General features: G+C 43.3%; 1 protein-coding gene across 3 annotated transcripts in view; it reads right to left on the bottom strand.

Moving 5' to 3' along the window:
- The window catches only part of ELMOD1 (ELMO domain containing 1), a 174514-nt gene that overhangs the window by 46590 nt on the left and 110433 nt on the right, over window positions 1-17491 (bottom strand). Inside the window, exon 2 of one of the 3 annotated variants that reach the window (XM_075337432.1) lies at window positions 16715-16782. The exons of the other annotated variants lie outside the window; for them this stretch is intronic. The gene's annotated coding sequence lies outside the window, so the exon portion shown is untranslated. The remainder of the gene's footprint in view (window positions 1-16714; window positions 16783-17491) is intronic. 3 annotated transcript variants of the gene reach the window in all.

Genomic DNA, 17491 nt, shown 5'->3' with positions numbered 1-17491 from the left:
GATATTATGTAAAGTAGGCCATGATACTGTCTGGGGGATTGTGGGTGCCCGTGGGTGTCAGGATACATGCATGTGGTAGGGATGCTATTGGAGCCACGAAAATAAAAGTGGAAAGCGTTGGAGCCATAATTCTGTGTGGGTAATCAAGGGTGGACATCATATTGTGCGTGGGGAACTGTGGGGAGCATCATGCCATGGGGTTTATGATGCATACATGTGGGAGGTGCTGTGGGGGCCATCATACTATGTATGGGGGAACTATGCAGATATAATGTGTGGGGGACACTTTAGGTGCATCATACTATTTTGGGGGTACTGGGAACACAAATTATGTGGGAGAAAATCACTGTGAGGGTATCCTACTATATTTGTAGGGCGGATGCAAAATATTGTATGATTGCCATGAAAGGAGAATCACAGTGGGGGAGAACATTAAGGGGCTTTAGCAGAGCATACTTACATAGTTTGTGCCTCAATACATGTGTCTCCCTATCTTTAAACGTTTTCAGGAGAAGTGGGGGTTAATGCCACGCTGTCCCCAAGAAGTAGGAAAAAAAATAGTTGATTTGATAATAAAAATGTTTTATTCCATAGGTCAATACGTTTCAGGGCTCAAGTCCCCTTCTTCAGGACCAAAAAAGAAGAAAAATCAACAATACAACTTATACAGTATCTTTAAAAGTTGGGAGGCATGTTCTTCTATGACTAGGCCCATTCACCGTGAGCCCCTGGATAATTCTGTGAATATTTTCTTCGGGGTAGGTGGGGTTGGGGTGGGTTGCATGGAGGGGAGGCTCAAGTATGACTTTTCCTATGATTTCAAAGTATGCCCATGCCTGAACTCAATGTCAAGTTGAATATCAGTACAGTATTTCTATATTTCCACCAATAAGAATGAACAAACACTCTCTAAAACAGCGAGACAGTTGACTCCCAGGAGGAGTACACCACACTATTAATAAGAGCTCAAGCTACAACCTGATCTGTCTTTAGCAGATATATATCCTCCATGAAAACTACTACTCTACTAGATAAGCAGAACAGTGTGAAAACTTTGACTTACACTTCATTCCTTAAGACAGTAAAAGGAAATATTCAAAATACTGCAAGCATGCAAGAAAAATGAGATTTGGTAGAAGATATTAACTTAATCTATATCAAATATAGTTTAATTCATTAGCACCACCACCATGTATTGAAGTACGCCTTAAAGGGAACCTGACACCAGGTTTTTCCCTTATGATCTGCGGCCACCACCAGTGAGCTGTTATATACAGCATTCCAGAACACTTTTATAATACTCACCAGGGGGCGGTTCCGTGCAATGGGTGTCGCTGCTCTCGGACCGGCGCCTCCTCCATCTTGTGCGGCCACCATCCTCCTGCCCAGCCCCGTGTGCATCACACAGAGTCCTCCATTGCGACTCTGCGCAGGTTCACTTTAATCTGCACTGTAACGCACAGGCGCGAGGAAAGGTTAAAGAACGCCCACGCATGTGCACAGCAGTACTGCTGTCAATGTTGGGAATTTTGGGGAAACCACAAATGGGGTCTCAGGGTCACAGAGGCGGATTTCAAATCGATCTGCGCAGATATAAATTAATCAGACAACAATGATCACGCCAAGACGTATTCACTATTTGAGCAAAAGCAAGCTTCTGGCTCATGTATTGAAAATCTCATGGTTATACAGTCCAACATTTGACCTTGAAACGGGAACAAGGAGTAAGAGATAAAGCCCCAGCTTCACATCCCAGCTGGTGAGAACCAACATGTTATGAATACAATCAGTGTGTTGTGAATACTTCTTTGTTCATTGTACATATTGGCTTATTCATCTTGGTTAACATATTCCTGAGTGCACATCTTAAAATCATATTATGGCTTCTATGCGATTGTCATACAGACATACAGATAATTATGCAACGACATCTATGCTTTAATTCTATACACACACAGATTATCTTATTAAATCTGGACAAACAGCCTACAGCCCAGGCCTTTCCCCCACACTTTCATCTGTCCTCTGCCGGGCAGATCAAAGTGCGCATGCGCAGAGTCGCAATGGAGGCCTCTGTGTGAATGACGCATCATGCACACGGGGCTGAGCAGGAGGACAGCGACCGCACTAGATGGATGAGGTGCTGGACCGAGAGCAGCAACATCCTGCGTATTGGACCGCCCCCTAGGTGAGTATTATAAAAGTGTGTTTTACGTTCTACAGAGTGGCCTGGGCTCTTGTACACTGCATGTTAGGATGCTGTATATAAAGGCACAATGGCGATGGCCGCAGCTTGTAAGGGAAAAACCTGGTGGCAGGTTGTCTTTAATGGAACCATAGGGATGTGATTAGTAATTTAAGGTCTCTGGTCATATTTATGGATGTATTGGCATGGCACTGTACAAGCTTTGTGATAAGGAGGAACTACATTATATAATGTAGAGCTTTAGAAGACCGTCAAAACAGATTGGTCACAAGGGTGGTGGCCTGTGAGGTCTATCAGGTTTCACCACTGCTGAGGTGTGTAGCAGAGTGGTTTCTGACAACTTGTCACTTCTTATCCGGGGGAGCAGCCTGTGAATCCTGTACAAATGTCTGCAGATCAGAGTCCAAAATGTGTCCAGTATATGGCATTGCATTATTGCAGGTCATCTTGCAACTGTCCAGTTATAAGCCAATAGACTAAATACTAAGCTTCCATGCTAATTAACTGTATCCCCCAAGCCTTCCGTGCCAATAGATGTTAACTAAGCCAATAGGCTGTAAGTGCCAAGCATCTCTGCCATATACTGTAACTACCAAATCTGTGTACTATATACCCTAACTGCCACCGTTGTAACGGTTGTGCCCTCCACCAGCTTTCGATAAGTTTATAAAGCATTTGCTTGAATTTTGCCAAGTCTACCTCAATTATGATGCATTCAGGAGCTGTGTACTATGACAGAGTCAAAGGTCAGGATGGGAAACTAACCCTCTTACACATTGCCTTGTGGGCAAAGTAGGCAGTAGAGATCGGAGCTCAGAAAACTTGCTTGGGCTGCGTCGGATAGACGTCTGAATTTTCTATTAGGCTGAATCAGAGAAATGAAAGCAAGAACACGTGCGATTTACACAAGCCTTTATTCCATGAATTTACATGAAGGTTATGTTTATCTAGCATCTCACCTTTTTTCATTGCTCTAATAAACAACTTGTCATTTTTTTAAAAAAAGAAAACTAACAACATTGCGTTCTGTTTCCGTTCCTTTACAGAGTTATGCATGGCCACGTTACAGGCTCCAAAAACTGTGTAGTAATGTTCTTTTTCATCCATTCCCCAAGTTATAAATTTACCAAATGTATGCTATCCACTATTTGGAAATGGCAGCAAGTAAAGTAGTCGTCGATATATCTTTCCAGCAAAACTCGCATCTGAGAATGTGATAAAGATTCTGGGAACTTGAAGTTACAAAACAACATCTGTAACATTGCACCCCCTAATATGTGTAATTATAAAATTAGTGATTATTGTGAAGTTGAGGGGCTTTTGGGCTCCATGGACCACTACAGCTACATGTCAAGTAATATTAGATCCAGTAAGCACTGGGTGATGCACATTCTTACTTTCCATTGTCAGGCTGACTCCACCGGAGCACATTAATCTATGAGACTGTGCTCATCCCCTAATAACTGGACTCTAATTAATATTATTTTACTCAATTATATAGCGCTATTAATTCCACAGCGCTTTACAGATGTGATCATCACTGTCACCACTGGGGCTCACAATCTAAATTCCCTATCAGTATATCTTTGGAGTGTAGGAGGAAACCGGAGGAAAGCCACGCAGACACCACCTCTATTGTTATTATTGCAGATATAGGACATAACATTAGTGATGGGCGAATAGCGAAATATGTGTGTTCGAATAATGCTTATCAAATACCAAGTATTAAGGGTGCTTTACACGCTGCGATCTCGCTAGCGAGATCACTAGCGAGCGTACCCGCCCCCGTCGGTTGTGCGTCACGGGCAAATCGCTGCCCGTGGCGCACAACATCGCTTACACCCGTCATATGGACTTACCTTCCCTGCGACGTCGCTGTTGCCAGCGAACCGCCTCCTTTCTAAGGGGGTGGTACGTGCGGCGTCACAGCAACGTCACACGGCAGCCGTCCAATAGAAGCGGAGGGGTGGAGATGAGCGGAACGAACATCCCGCCAACCTCCTTCCTTCCTCATTGCGGGCGGCCGCAGGTACGAGGTTGTTACTTGTTCCTGCCGTGTCACACACAGCGATTTGTGATGCCGCAGGAACGACGAACAACCTCGCTACTGACCAGACAACGATTTTTGTTAAATTAACGACGTATCACAGACCAACGATTTTTGCCTCTTTTGTGATCGTTTAAGGTTGCTCATACGTGTTACAAGCTGCAATGTCGCTAACGGCGCCAGATGTGCGTCACAAACACCGTGACCCCGACGATATATCGTTAGCGATGTCGCAGCGTGTAAATGGCCCTTTATTCCAGTATTCATCGAATAATGAATGTAATGCAAGTCAATGGGGAACCCAAGCATTTTTGCTGGGAAATCTTCAAGAAACATGCTCAGGTTTCCCATTGACTTGAATTAGGTTTGTTATTCGTGACAAATACTGTGACAAATGGAATAGTACTCGGTATTCGGTAAGCATTATCCGAACACGAGTATTTCACCATTTCTACATATCACCAATAAGGCATCACCCACAGCCTGTTTTCACCTTCCGAACCAGGCCAAATTGTACAATTCTGACTAGTGTCACATTATCTGTTAATAACTCTCGAACGCGTCAACGGATCTCAGTGATTCTGAGATTGTTTTTATATGACATATTGTATGTATTTCATATTAGTGGTAAATTTTCATCAATATCATTTGCGTTTCTTTATGAAAATATCAAACGTTTAACAAAAAATGTGAAAAATGTTTAACTTTTGAAACTTGAACATTTCTGCCATTAAACCAGATCATTATACATCACACAAATCATTAACCCCTTCACAAACGTTGACATATATTAAGTCAAAGGTTGTGTCCCTGGCTTTGATGCAGGCTCACACGCCAAGCCCTCACTTTTCCCTGCATGTGGGCTGATCTGATCAGCTGACATGTGCCTCTAATAACCAATGGTGGATCGGAGATCCGCCCACAGATGTTAACCAGATAAATCCCGCTGTCAATCTCTGACAGCGGGATTTAACAGGTGCTGCCATAGGGGTGTGTCTTTCCCTGCTTCCATCGGCAGCCTCGTGACGTCGTCGTGGCTCGCCGATGGGTTGTCATGAAAGCCAGGGGTCAACTGATGATCCTTGAGTCTGTCATGATGAACTTCCTTTAAACTCTGATTGCATGTCGGCGTTCATAGGAAGTTAGTATTTCTGCTATACGCAGAGGTGCTGATGCACGGCTCTGCACAGCACAAGCGATCAGAAAATTGCAGGTTCAAGTTATAAAAGTTAAAAAAAAAAAAAAAACCATAAAATTCAAAATCATCCCTCTTTTGTCCCACTGAAGATAAAAGTTAAAGGGAACCTGTCACCAGATTTGACCCTTATAAGCTGCGTCCACCACCAGTGAGCTCTTATATACAGCATTCTAGGATATTGTATATAAGTGCCTAAGCCGATCAGTATAATGTAAAGAAAGACCTTTATTATACTCACCTAGTGGGCAGACCGGTCCGATGGGTGTCACTGCTCGCGGGTACGGTGCCTCCTCTCTGCTGCGATTGCTATTGTCCTTCTCAGCCCTATGTGGATGATGCGTCCTACGTCATCCACACAGGCTGGCATTGTAGTGGAGCTTTGACCTTTCCTCACTCCTGTGCATTATAGTAAACAAAGAAAAACAAAAAAAAAAGCTACATGCGGTTCCAGTTATTTTGATACACAGCGAAGATAAGTGCACGGCTGGGGCTGCAGTCTGTAGTCATATACTTTATCTGTGCTGGGTATCATAATATGGGGAGACCCTATAGGCCACTTTACACGCAACGACATCGCTAACGAGATGTCGTTGGGGTCATGGAATTCGTGACGCACATCCGGCCTCGCTAGCGACGTCGTTGCGTGTGAAACGTACGCACGACCGTTAACAACCAAAAATATTCACCTTATCGTTGATCGTTGACACGTCATTCTAATCTCGAATATCGTTGCTGCTTTTGCACGCAGGTTGTTCGTCATTCCTGAGGCACCACACGTGTGACACCCCAGAAACGACGAACAACACCTTACCTGCGTCCTCCGGCAACAGGGTGGGCGTATCTTTCCTTCGGCTGCTCTACGCCCCTCCGCTTCTATTGGCCGCCTGCCGTGTGACGTCACTGTGACGGCACACAAACCGCCCCCTTAGAAAGAAGGAGGTTCGCCGGCCACAGCTACATCGCAGGGCAGGTAAGTACGTGTGACGGGTCCTAGCGATGTTGTGCGCCATGGGCAGCGATTTGCCCGTGAAGCACAACCGACAGGGGTGGGTGCGATCCGCAGCAACACCGCTAGCGATGTCGCTGCATGTAAAGTGGCCTTAAACCAACTTTTTAATTTTTACACCACTATAGATACGCAGACAGTGTGATTCCAAGCAGTCAGACACGCTGTCACACAGTTTGGGGGCGCTATCTGGCTCAAACAAAGCATAGACGCGGGGACTGCTGGTGGGTGGGGGAAGCAGTAAATATGCATGAGGGATAATGAGTGGCCCTGAAAGTAGTGTTACCACTGCACGGGAGGGTCAGTAAGTATAACGCGCCTGCTTATCCCTATTTTATTTCTTATTACTTTATTATTTTTTTTTGTACTTATCCGGATGGCTGGATCTGGGCAGTTAACTGGAGTTCCCTGTGAACTCTGGGCCCGGGGTTGGTGCACAGATACTAGATATCCCGCTCAGATGCGGACTTTTACAGTCTGAGTTCGCCCATCACTAGTAGTGAGCAATTTTAGCCCTAGGCTGATTCAGAGAATTGTATAACATTGGACTGCGAACATTAAAAAAAAAAATGAAATATTTCTAATGTTGCTTTGGCCCCAAAGTTTTAATTTTCAAAAAGGGTTATAGGAGAAATTGTGTAACAAATTATATAGTCCATTTTTTCTTGAGTACGCCAATGCTCCATATGTGATCAAAAACTACTTTTGAGATACAGTGCAAAGATCAGAAGGGAAAGAGCAATAGATTGGAGATCAGATTTAGTTGGAATGGTTTGGGGGTGCCATGTCACACTGGCAGAAACTCTCACATGCCAAGAAAGAAAAGCTCCCCACAAGTGACCCTATTTTACCAACTACACCCCTCAATGAATTCATCCAGGGGTGCAGTGATTATATTGACACTGCAGTGTGTCACAAAACTTTAAACCATTGGGCGAAGAAAGAATATTTTTTTTTTTACTAAAAAATGTTGTTTTAGGCCCAAGTTTTTAATTTTTATAAGGGCTAATAAAAAAAAATTGGCCATACAGTCTGCTGTGTAATTTCTCCTTAGTGTGCCAATACCCTTCATGTAATCGAAAACTACTTTTGAGGTTCCTGAGAAGGACCGGAGCGCCATATTGGATTTCAGAATTTGCTGGAATAGTTTGTAGGTGGCATGTCACTTTGGCAGAGCCCCTGAGGTGTCGGAAAAGCAGAAATCCCCCACAAGTGACCCCATTTTAAAACTGTACCCCTCAATGAATTCATTTAAGGGTGCAGTGAGCATATTGACACCACAGGTATGTCACAAAATATATACAATTGGGCTGTGTAGAAAAAATAATTACATTTTACCACTAAAATGTTCACAAGGGGAATGGGTAAAAAAGGCCCCATAATGTGTTACATAATTTTTGCTGAATGTGGCAATACCCCACATGTGACTGTACAGTACTGTTTGAACACACTGCAGGGCTCGGGAGGGAAGGAGCGCCATTTGACTTTTTAGAGCACAGATTTTCCTACAATAGTTTGCAGACTCTATTTGCACAGCTAAAATGCTAAAACAGCAGAAACCTCCTACAGTGAATTCATTTTGGAAATTACACCGCTCTGGGAATTCATATACAAATGTAGTGACAATTTTGTGTAAAGAAAACATATAACGAAGTAAAACACAATGAATCTTTCATAATTAAAAGTAGCAAATAAGCCCTTGTGGTGCCAAGTACATTGTAGTGCCCGTACAATGTGCCCAGTTCACAACAAATTGCAAAAATCTGCAAAATATGCTTGGTACGTGAGTCGAGCCCTTCTGGGTGTCCGACCTACTTATTTCGTGTATAGAGCACCCGAGCATGGTAATGCTCACTCATTGCTATTTAAGACCCAAGTGATACCAAAGTCACCACCAAATGAGGCTGTCGTCCATTGATTCTTCTATAGTTCATTACCGTTTCAGAACCTCGGATAACTGTTGGATAATCTGGTGGGCCAGCGTGACCCTAACTGCAAAACATTTTGTGTTACATAGTGTAAAAACAAGAATATGGATGTGTACAGCCAGAGATTTACTGTTATTCCTCTTGCGTAAAGTTTCCAGACAGAATGCTTATACAATGCCTGGCAAAAATGATGGACTCACCTGGCTCTGAGGATGTTCATTCAGTTGTTTACTTTTGTTTAAAAAAAAAAAAAAAGCAGATCACAGACATGGCACAAAACTAAAGTCATTTCAAATGGCAACTATCTAGCTTTAAGAACCACTAAAAAAAAAAAAATCATGAAAACATAATGTGCTAGCCAGTAACGGTTACTTTTCAAAACCAAACAGGGGGAAATAATTATGGAATCACTCAATTATGAGGAAAAAACTTATGGAATCATGAAAAACAAACAAAAGAACACTCCAATACATCACTAGTATTTTGCTGCACCACCTCTGGCTTTTATAACAGCTTGCAGTCTCTGAGGCATGGACTTAATGAGTGACAAACAGTCTCTTCATCAATCTGGCTCCAGCTTTCTCTGATTGCTGTTGCCAGATCAGCTTTGCAGGTTGGAGCCTTGTCATGGACCATTTTCTTCAACTTCCACCAAAGATTTTCAATTGGATTGAGATCCGGACTATTTGCAGATCATGTCATTGACCTTGTGTGTCTTCTTTCAAGGAATGTTTTCACAGTTTTTGCTCTATGGCAGGATGCATTATCATCTTGATAAATGATTTCATCACCCCCAAACATCCTTTCAATTGATGAAATAAGTAAAGTGTCCAAAATTTCAATGTAAACTTGGGCATTTACTGAAGATGTAATGACAGCCATCTCCCCTGTGCCTTTACCTGACATGCAGCCCCATATCATTAATGACTGCGGAAATCTACATATTCTCTTCAGGCAGTCATCTTTTTATTGTTTATCTTTTCTGTTTGTAAATCCCATTTCCATTAGGTGGTTTCTTACAGTTCAGTCACAGACATTGACTCCAGTTTCCTCCCATTCGTTCCTCATTTGTTTTGTTGTGCATTTCCTGTTTTGGACACATATTTCTTTAAAGCTTCCTGTCTTGACGCTGTGATGTCTTTAGTGGTCTACCAGTATGTTTACCTTTAACAAACTTCCCATGCTGTTTGTATTTGGTCCAGATTTTAGACACAGCTGACTGTGAACAACCAACATCTTTTGCAACATTGCATGATGATTTACCCTTTATAAAAATTTGATACTGTAATCCTCTCCTTTGTTTCAATTGACATTTCTCGTGTTTGAGCCATGATTCATGTCAGTCCACTTAGTGCAACAGCTCTCCAAGGTGTGATCACTCCTTTTTAGATAGAGACTAACGAGCAGATCTTATTTGATACAGATGTTAGTTTTGGGAATGAAAATGTACAGACTGATTCCATACTTTTTTAATCATAATTGAGTGATTCCATAATTTTTCCCCCTGTTTGTTCTGGAAAAGTAACCATTACTGTCTAGCACATTATGTTTTCATGATTTTTTTTAGTGTTTCTTAAAGCCAGAAAGTTGACATTTGAGATGACTTTAGTTTTGTGCCGTCTGTGATCTGCTTTTTTTTAACAAAATTAAACAACTGAATGAACATCCTCAGAGCCAGGTGAGTCTATAATTTTTGCCAGGGGTGTATAATACACTGCAACAAATTCTGAAAGCATTTCTTACATTTTTGATGGTTACACCATTTTTTGAGGGAGTCAACAAGTCTTACATAATAAAGAAAACAGCAGATGTTTTCTGGGCCAGGCTTAACATATTTGCTTTGGTGTAATTCCATTTCACCGTTTCTGAACTGCGAGTAGGAGCAATGCATTTTTAATTCCTGGAAAAAAACAACTCCCTTTTCTCTGACCTAGTTCCCGGTCTAGGATACAGTACAGCGGCTCATTTCTAGTCTCCTTCTTTTATGCCGCCCACGGCATGAGATAGTCCACTGGCATTCCAGAAGATTAAGGAATTATCAGCGAAAATCATCCCCAGTCGACTTGAAGATGTCATTGGAGATCACAGCCAAGATGTAATTAATAATGTATCATCACCGACAGCAATGTAGGGAAGTGTGGTATTGGCTAATTAGGGTTACTGGAGTTTACGTCATGGTATGTAAGAATCTGGGGAATTGAGGTGTGCGTATGGTGTGAATGAAAGGTTAATTTGTGAAGAAGGCACATACACATATATATGGACTAAAGTATAGGGATGCTTCTCTTAATTATTCAATACCATTTACAAATGCCATGCCATCTGCCTTTACTAACATGTGACCAAATAGCTGGTTCTATAGAGCACAGGGATACCAGTGTGGTCCTGTGCTCCTGTTTTTTGGTATTTTTATGGTCCTGTGTTCCCGTCAAGAGCTGCATAATAGGGGTTTCAGGGCTGAGCAGCTGAATACAAACCTTACATCACCAAGCACAATGCTAAGTGTTGGATGGAGTGGTATAAAGCTGTCAGCACTGAAATTTGTGGCAGTGGAAACGCGTTCTGTGGAGTGATGGCGCTTATCGATCTGGCAGTCTGATGGAGGAGTCTGGGTTTGGCACGTTAGCCTCCTGACTACATTGTGCCAGATGTAAAGTGATAATGCTATGGGCTTCTTCTTCAGGAATGGGCTTCAGCTTCTTAGTTCCAGTGAAGGGAAATATTAATGGGGTTGTCCACTATTAGGACAACCGGTTCTGATTCCATGGATCCCCCAGGTAAAATAAAAGACCCTGTACTCACCTCTGTGGCCGGCAAGGTTCCAGCGATGCTGCAGCTCACGTGAGGTTGTGACTTCCAGCAAGCCCACCGTTTAATCAGCGCCGGCTTCTGTCTCTCCGCCTTTGGACACAGTAGCAATCAACAGGAAGTGAGCTGCAGCGTCACTTCCTGTTGATTTACTTGTTTGTCCGGAGGCATTTTTCACTTTTTTATTATAATAAATGTACACATTTTTATTTCAGTTTATATATTAAAATATATTTGGTCTCTCATCTTGTGGTAATGTGCCCATATTGTCCCTCATCTTGTGGTAATGTGCCCATATTGTCCCTCATCTTGTGGTAATGTGCCCATATTGTCCCTTGTAGTAATTTGCCCATATTGTCCAGTGTAGTAATGTGCCCATATTGCCCACTTGTAGTAATGTGCCCATATTGCCCACTTGTAGCAATGTGCCCATATTATCTCGTGTAGTAATGTGCCAATATTATTCCGTGTAGTAATGTGCCCATTTTGCCCACTTGTAGTAATGTGCCCATATTGTGCCCTGTGGTAATGTACCTATATTGTCCCTCATTTTGTGGTAATGTACCTATATTGTCCCTAATTTTGTGGTAATGTGCCCATATTGTCACTCATCTTGTGGTAATGTGCCCATATGATCCCCATCTTGTGGTAATATGTCCATACTGTGCCCATATTGTCCCTCATCTTGTGATAATGTGCCCATATTGTCACTCATCTTGTGGTAATATGCCCATATTCTCCCTCATCTTGTGGTAATGTGCCCATATTGTCCCTCATCTTGTGGTAATGTGCCCATATTGTCCCTCATCTTGAGGTAATGCGCCCATATTGTCACTCATCTTGTGGTAATGTCCCATCCTGTAGTAATATCCTGTTATGATGTTGTTTACATACAAAACAAAACAAAAAAGATTTATCTCACCTGTAGTCTGTTTCCTTGGTGTCTTGCAGCCAGCAGGCACCTAGACCCCATGAGGGCTGTGACGACTGCTGTCCAGTACACGGGGCCACTGCCATCTGCGTTTTCCTACTGGGGAACGATTTGCAGCACTGGTCTCCTCACATCTTTACTAATGTCAGCTGCGCCGGCCAATCAGAATACACCCACATTAGCTGCTGGCCTCTGATTAGATGGCAGCAGCTGCCATTAGTAAAACTGTGTAGAGGCGTGCTTCTCTGCGCGGTGCCACAAATTATACTCACCGGAAGGAAAGTGCTGACGGTAGCGACCCCATGTTTGTACCGGGCCACAATCATCACAGGGTCTAGGTGTCTGCAGGCTGAAACAAGCAGCCTCATGGGCCGCATGTTTGAGACCTCTGTTCTATTACGTCATTAATCTGGTGGTCTGGAGTACTAGGGTACTTCATGGTTGCAGCTCTTGTGGGGTTCCATGCTGGCCTAGTTTAGTTGATGAGGGCAAAATCTCTTTCCCTGTTAGTTGAAGTTCATTTACTTACTTGGGGATCTAGGGTAGCGGAGGGATTAATATCCATGTCTCCAGGTCAAGCAAGAGACTTCCAACCTTCCCGTGGTTGAGTGACATTTGCTCTTTTCTGTCTTTTTACCCCTCCAATGGCCATAAGGGTCAATATTGTGTACCATTTATTTATTTATCTTACATATACAAAGCTATTAATTCCACAGCGCTTTACAGACGTGATCATCTCTGTCCCCATTGGGGCTCACACTGTAAATTCCCTATCAGTATGTCTTTGGAGTGTGGGAAGAAACCGGAGAACCAGGAGGAAACCCACACAAATGCATGGAGAACATACAAGCTCCTTCAGATGTTGTCCCAGGTGGGATTTGAATCCAGGACCCCAGCGCTGCAAAACTGAGCCAACATGCTCATGTATCTTTGTTCTGCTGGCTTTTCTATCAGTTCTGCCCAGCTTGATATGACATATAAATGTCAAATGTTCCAACTTCTAATACAATTCTAAATTAATGAGGACATGTCATCTGTCACTCGGATAGCAGTATGGGTGATTCAGGGGATTTACAAGAGTGAAATGTTTGAAGGATGTATTCTTATTCTTCAATGTGGCATCAGGCAGTGCTATTCTGGTGGAGCGCATCTTCTCCTACAATGATATGTATTGCATGCAGGCTGCCAATTACTCCCGCAGAGATGTGATCAGAAGAGGCACAACTAGTGATCAGAGATCAGAAGAAGCATGACTAGAGATGAGAAGAGGCACGACTAGAGATCAGAAGAGGCACGACTAGTGATCAGAGATCAGAAGAGGCACGGCTAGTGATCAGAGATCAGAAGAGGCACGGCTAGTGATCAGAAGAGGCACGGCTAGAGATCAGAAGAGGCACGACTAGAGATCAGAAGAGGTACAACTAGAGATCAGAAGAGGCACGGCTAGAGATCAGAAGAGGCACGGCTAGTGATCAGAGATCAGAAGAGGCACGGCTAGTGATCAGAGATCAGAAGAGGCACGGCTAGAGATCAGAAGAGGCACGGCTAGAGATCAGAAGAGGCACGACTAGAGATCAGAAGAGGTACGACTAGAGATCAGAAGAAGAGGCACGGCTAGTGATCAGAGATCAGAAGAGGCACGGCTAGTGATAAGAGATCAGAAGAGGCACGGCTAGTGATCAGAGATCAGAAGAGGCACGACTAGTGATCAGAGATCAGAAGAGACATGGCTAGTGATCAGAAGAGACACGACTAGTGATCAGAAGAGACACGACTAGTGATCAGAAGAGACACGACTAGTGATCAGAAGAGACACAACTAGTGAGCAGAGATCAGAAGAGACACGACTAGTGATCAGAGATCAGAAGAGGCACGGCTAGAGATCAGAAGAGGCACGACTAAAGATCAGAAGAGGCACGACTAGAGATCAGAAGAGGTACGACTAGAGATCAGAAGAGGTACGACTAGAGATCAGAAGAGGTACGACTAGAGATCAGAGATCAGAAGAGGCATGGCTAGTGATCAGAGATCAGAAGAGGCATGACTAATCTGGGGGAAAAAACATCTCACCGGACTAGTTCTGCCTCTTGTCCATGTGCAACATTGCAGAACAGAACTACATCTAAGAACACTGCAGAGCTACTTTGACTAATTAAACACCTGTTCAGATTAAAGCACCACTTCAGTGTTTTATTTATTGCAGAGTTTTTTTTGTTTTTTTATTGTACTAGTGCTTACATTACAATTTCCCTGATCCCTGTCTTATACTCAACTTTCGTCAACTTCCCCTTCTATCACTGCCGCTCCGCTAGGTTTCCAGACGTCAGCTCCAGTGTTTCACGAAGCGACGAAAGTCAGAACTCAATACAAGTCTATGAGAGCCTCGATCTGGATCTCACAGACTTGTATTGAGCACTTGTGACGTAAATTTTGATTTCCGGCCAGTCAAGAGTTAGGGGTACTTTGCACGCTGCGACATTGCTAGCCGATGATAGCGATGCCGAGCGCGATAGTCCCCGCCCCCGTCGCAGATGCGATATCTTGTGATAGCTGCCGTAGCGAACATTATCACTACGGCAGCTTCCTAAGGGGGCGGGTCGTGCGGCGTCACACGGCAGGTGGCCAATAGAAGCGGAGGGACAGAGATGAGCGGGACGTAAACATCCCGCCCACCTCCTTCCTTCCGCATTGCAGGCGGGACGCCGGTAGGAGATGTTCCTCGCTCCTGCAGCTTCACACACAGCGATGTGTGCTGCCGCAGGAACGAGGAACAACATCGTACCTGTCGCTGCAGCGAAATTATGGAAATGTCCGACACTACACAGATCACAGATTTTCGACGCTTTTGCGATCATTTATCGGTGCTTCTAGGCTTTACACGTTGCGACGTTGTTACTGGCGCCGGATGTGCGTCACTTTCGATTTGACCTTGACGAGATCTCAGTAGCGATGTCGCAACGTGCAAAGTACCCCTTACAGTCACAAGTTGGTGCCGTGGGACAGGAGCGATCCCCCCGAAAAAGCATGAAAATGCTAAAAAGTGAATATAACACTAGGGGGCTGGGAACTTCCGAGGGGCGATCCAAAAGTAATGATAATCGGTTATTTCTATTGCACACAGAAATTAAAATAAAATGTTTTCTTCTCTCTTAGGTACCTACTAGTCCAGGAAAAAAAATCACTTATATAGGCCACGATTCCCAGGAGCTACATTCATTTGAATATGAACTGCCGAGGAGTGAACATCAAAATGGAAAAAAACGAGCTCAGAGCTGTCATCAAATACCTCTGCTTGAAAAAAATGACTACCAAAGACATACACAGCGACTTGGTGGAAACATTGGGGGACTCTTCTCCTCCATATTCCACAGTTGCACGCTGGGCCAAGGAATTTAAGCTGGGAAGAACATCGACGGAAGATGAACATCGTGAAGGACGCCCATCCACGTCCCTCAATGAAGAAAACGTGAAAAAAGTTGAAGAAGTTGTATTGGCAGATCAAAGAGTGACTATCAGGCATGTAGCTGAGGTCACAGGGATCTCATATGGCAGTATTCAAAGAATCCTTGCAAAACAATTGCATATGAGAAAGGTCTCCGCGCGTTGGGTGCCAAAACTGTTAACCGACGAGCAAAAGAAGAAACAAGTTGACATTTCAATAGCCAATCTCGAAAAGTTCCAAGCAGACAATGCGAATTTTTTGTCACGTTTTTTGACCATGGACGAGACCTGGATCCACCACTTTGATCCTGAAACTAAACAACAATCGATGACATGGAAACGAGCCGACGAACCGACGCCGAAGAAATTCAAAGTGTCAAGCTCAGCAGGGAAGGTCATGGCGTCCGTTTTTTGGGACGCTGAAGGAATTATTATGGTGGACTATTTGGAGAAGGGAGCCACTATTACGGGCTCCTACTACGCAGAACAAATAAGAAGATTGCGGGAGGCTATCAAGGAGAAAAGGCGCGGCAAACTGCGAGCTATTTCACCAAGACAACGCACCGGCTCACAAAGCTGCAGTTGCCATGGCAACCATTCAAGAAGCGGGCTTTGAACTGGTGGAACACCCCCCCTATTCGCCAGATCTAGCCCCCAGTGACTTCTTTCTCTTTCCTCGCCTCAAGGAACACCTCCGGGGCAAGACATTTGACGACAATAGCGACGTGATAACCGCTGTTGGGGATTTTTTTGAGGGTCAAGTTCAAGATTTTTTTTCGAAGGGAATTCTAAGTTTAGAAAAGAGATGGACTAAATGTATAGATTTGTTAGAAGACTATGTAGAAAAATATATATATTTTTTTTAATATATTCATTGTGTTTATTATTGATTATCATTACTTTTGGATCGCCCCTCTCGTACATTTAAAGCGCCACTACAGCACTGGAAAAAACAAACCCTACTGGACTGGTGCTTTAAAGAGACGCTGCTCAAGCAGACGACAGGGACCGACACCTTATAAGAATGTTTCATTAGATCACTCACTCCAGTAACTAGCACACAGAGATTAGTCTCTAGTCTACTATTAATTGGAATACACAGGGTTAGTAAGAAGGGGCACCGCGCAGGGTCTTACTGCCTACAGTTACCTGGGAGTTATTCAACTGTTTCTCTTGGTTTATAGTTGTTTGCATCAAATATGCAGGGAGCCAGCACTCTACGGAGAGAAATAATCATCACATCATTACATGTTCTATATGTATATACTGTATATATTATCTAATTCTGCCAACCATTACTGGGGGGCTACGTGCATTCAGTATTTACAGCCAGTCTTCCCACTTTATGGTATGACAAATAATTTCATAGACTTAAACATAAATCCCCCCCTTAACAGAATACCAGGTTATGTGGTAATAATAACTATCGATTGAAGATGTCTAGAGATCTTGAAGACATGTCATCCTAGTGGCTTTATTTGGAAGGATATCACAGCATTATATATTTATTTCCATTTGCCATGAACCTAGTGTCTTTTAACACACTATGTATGGGTCCAGCCTAAATATCTAGAAAGAAGTGTCAGCAGGTCAGAAATAGACGGATTTTGCTTTATGATATCCCCACTGTTCCTCTGAACATTCTGTTTTTTTCATTTTTAAAATGCCCCATACGGTTCCAGAGATAGGGGCCTTTTAATTTAATATGTATTTTTTATTTTTTATTTATTTATTTTTAAAAGCAAGGGGGCGTGGCTCACAATTTTCAAGGGTTGTGTCTTTGAGCTGCTCTGCTTTATTACTCTAAGCCACGCCCCCTGTATATAGGCCAGAAAAATCAGCACTAAATAAAAAGGCCCATATCTCTGGGACCGTATGGCGGATTTCTATAAAGAAAAAAAGGTTTACTATTCAGGGGAGAAGCAA

The sequence above is a fragment of the Anomaloglossus baeobatrachus genome, chromosome 2 (genome assembly GCF_048569485.1).
Source record: "Anomaloglossus baeobatrachus isolate aAnoBae1 chromosome 2, aAnoBae1.hap1, whole genome shotgun sequence".
In the NCBI taxonomy this organism is placed as follows: Eukaryota; Metazoa; Chordata; class Amphibia; order Anura; family Aromobatidae; genus Anomaloglossus; species Anomaloglossus baeobatrachus.
Note: the sequence above shows the minus strand (reverse complement) of the source record. Positions and strands in the feature narration are given on the sequence as shown.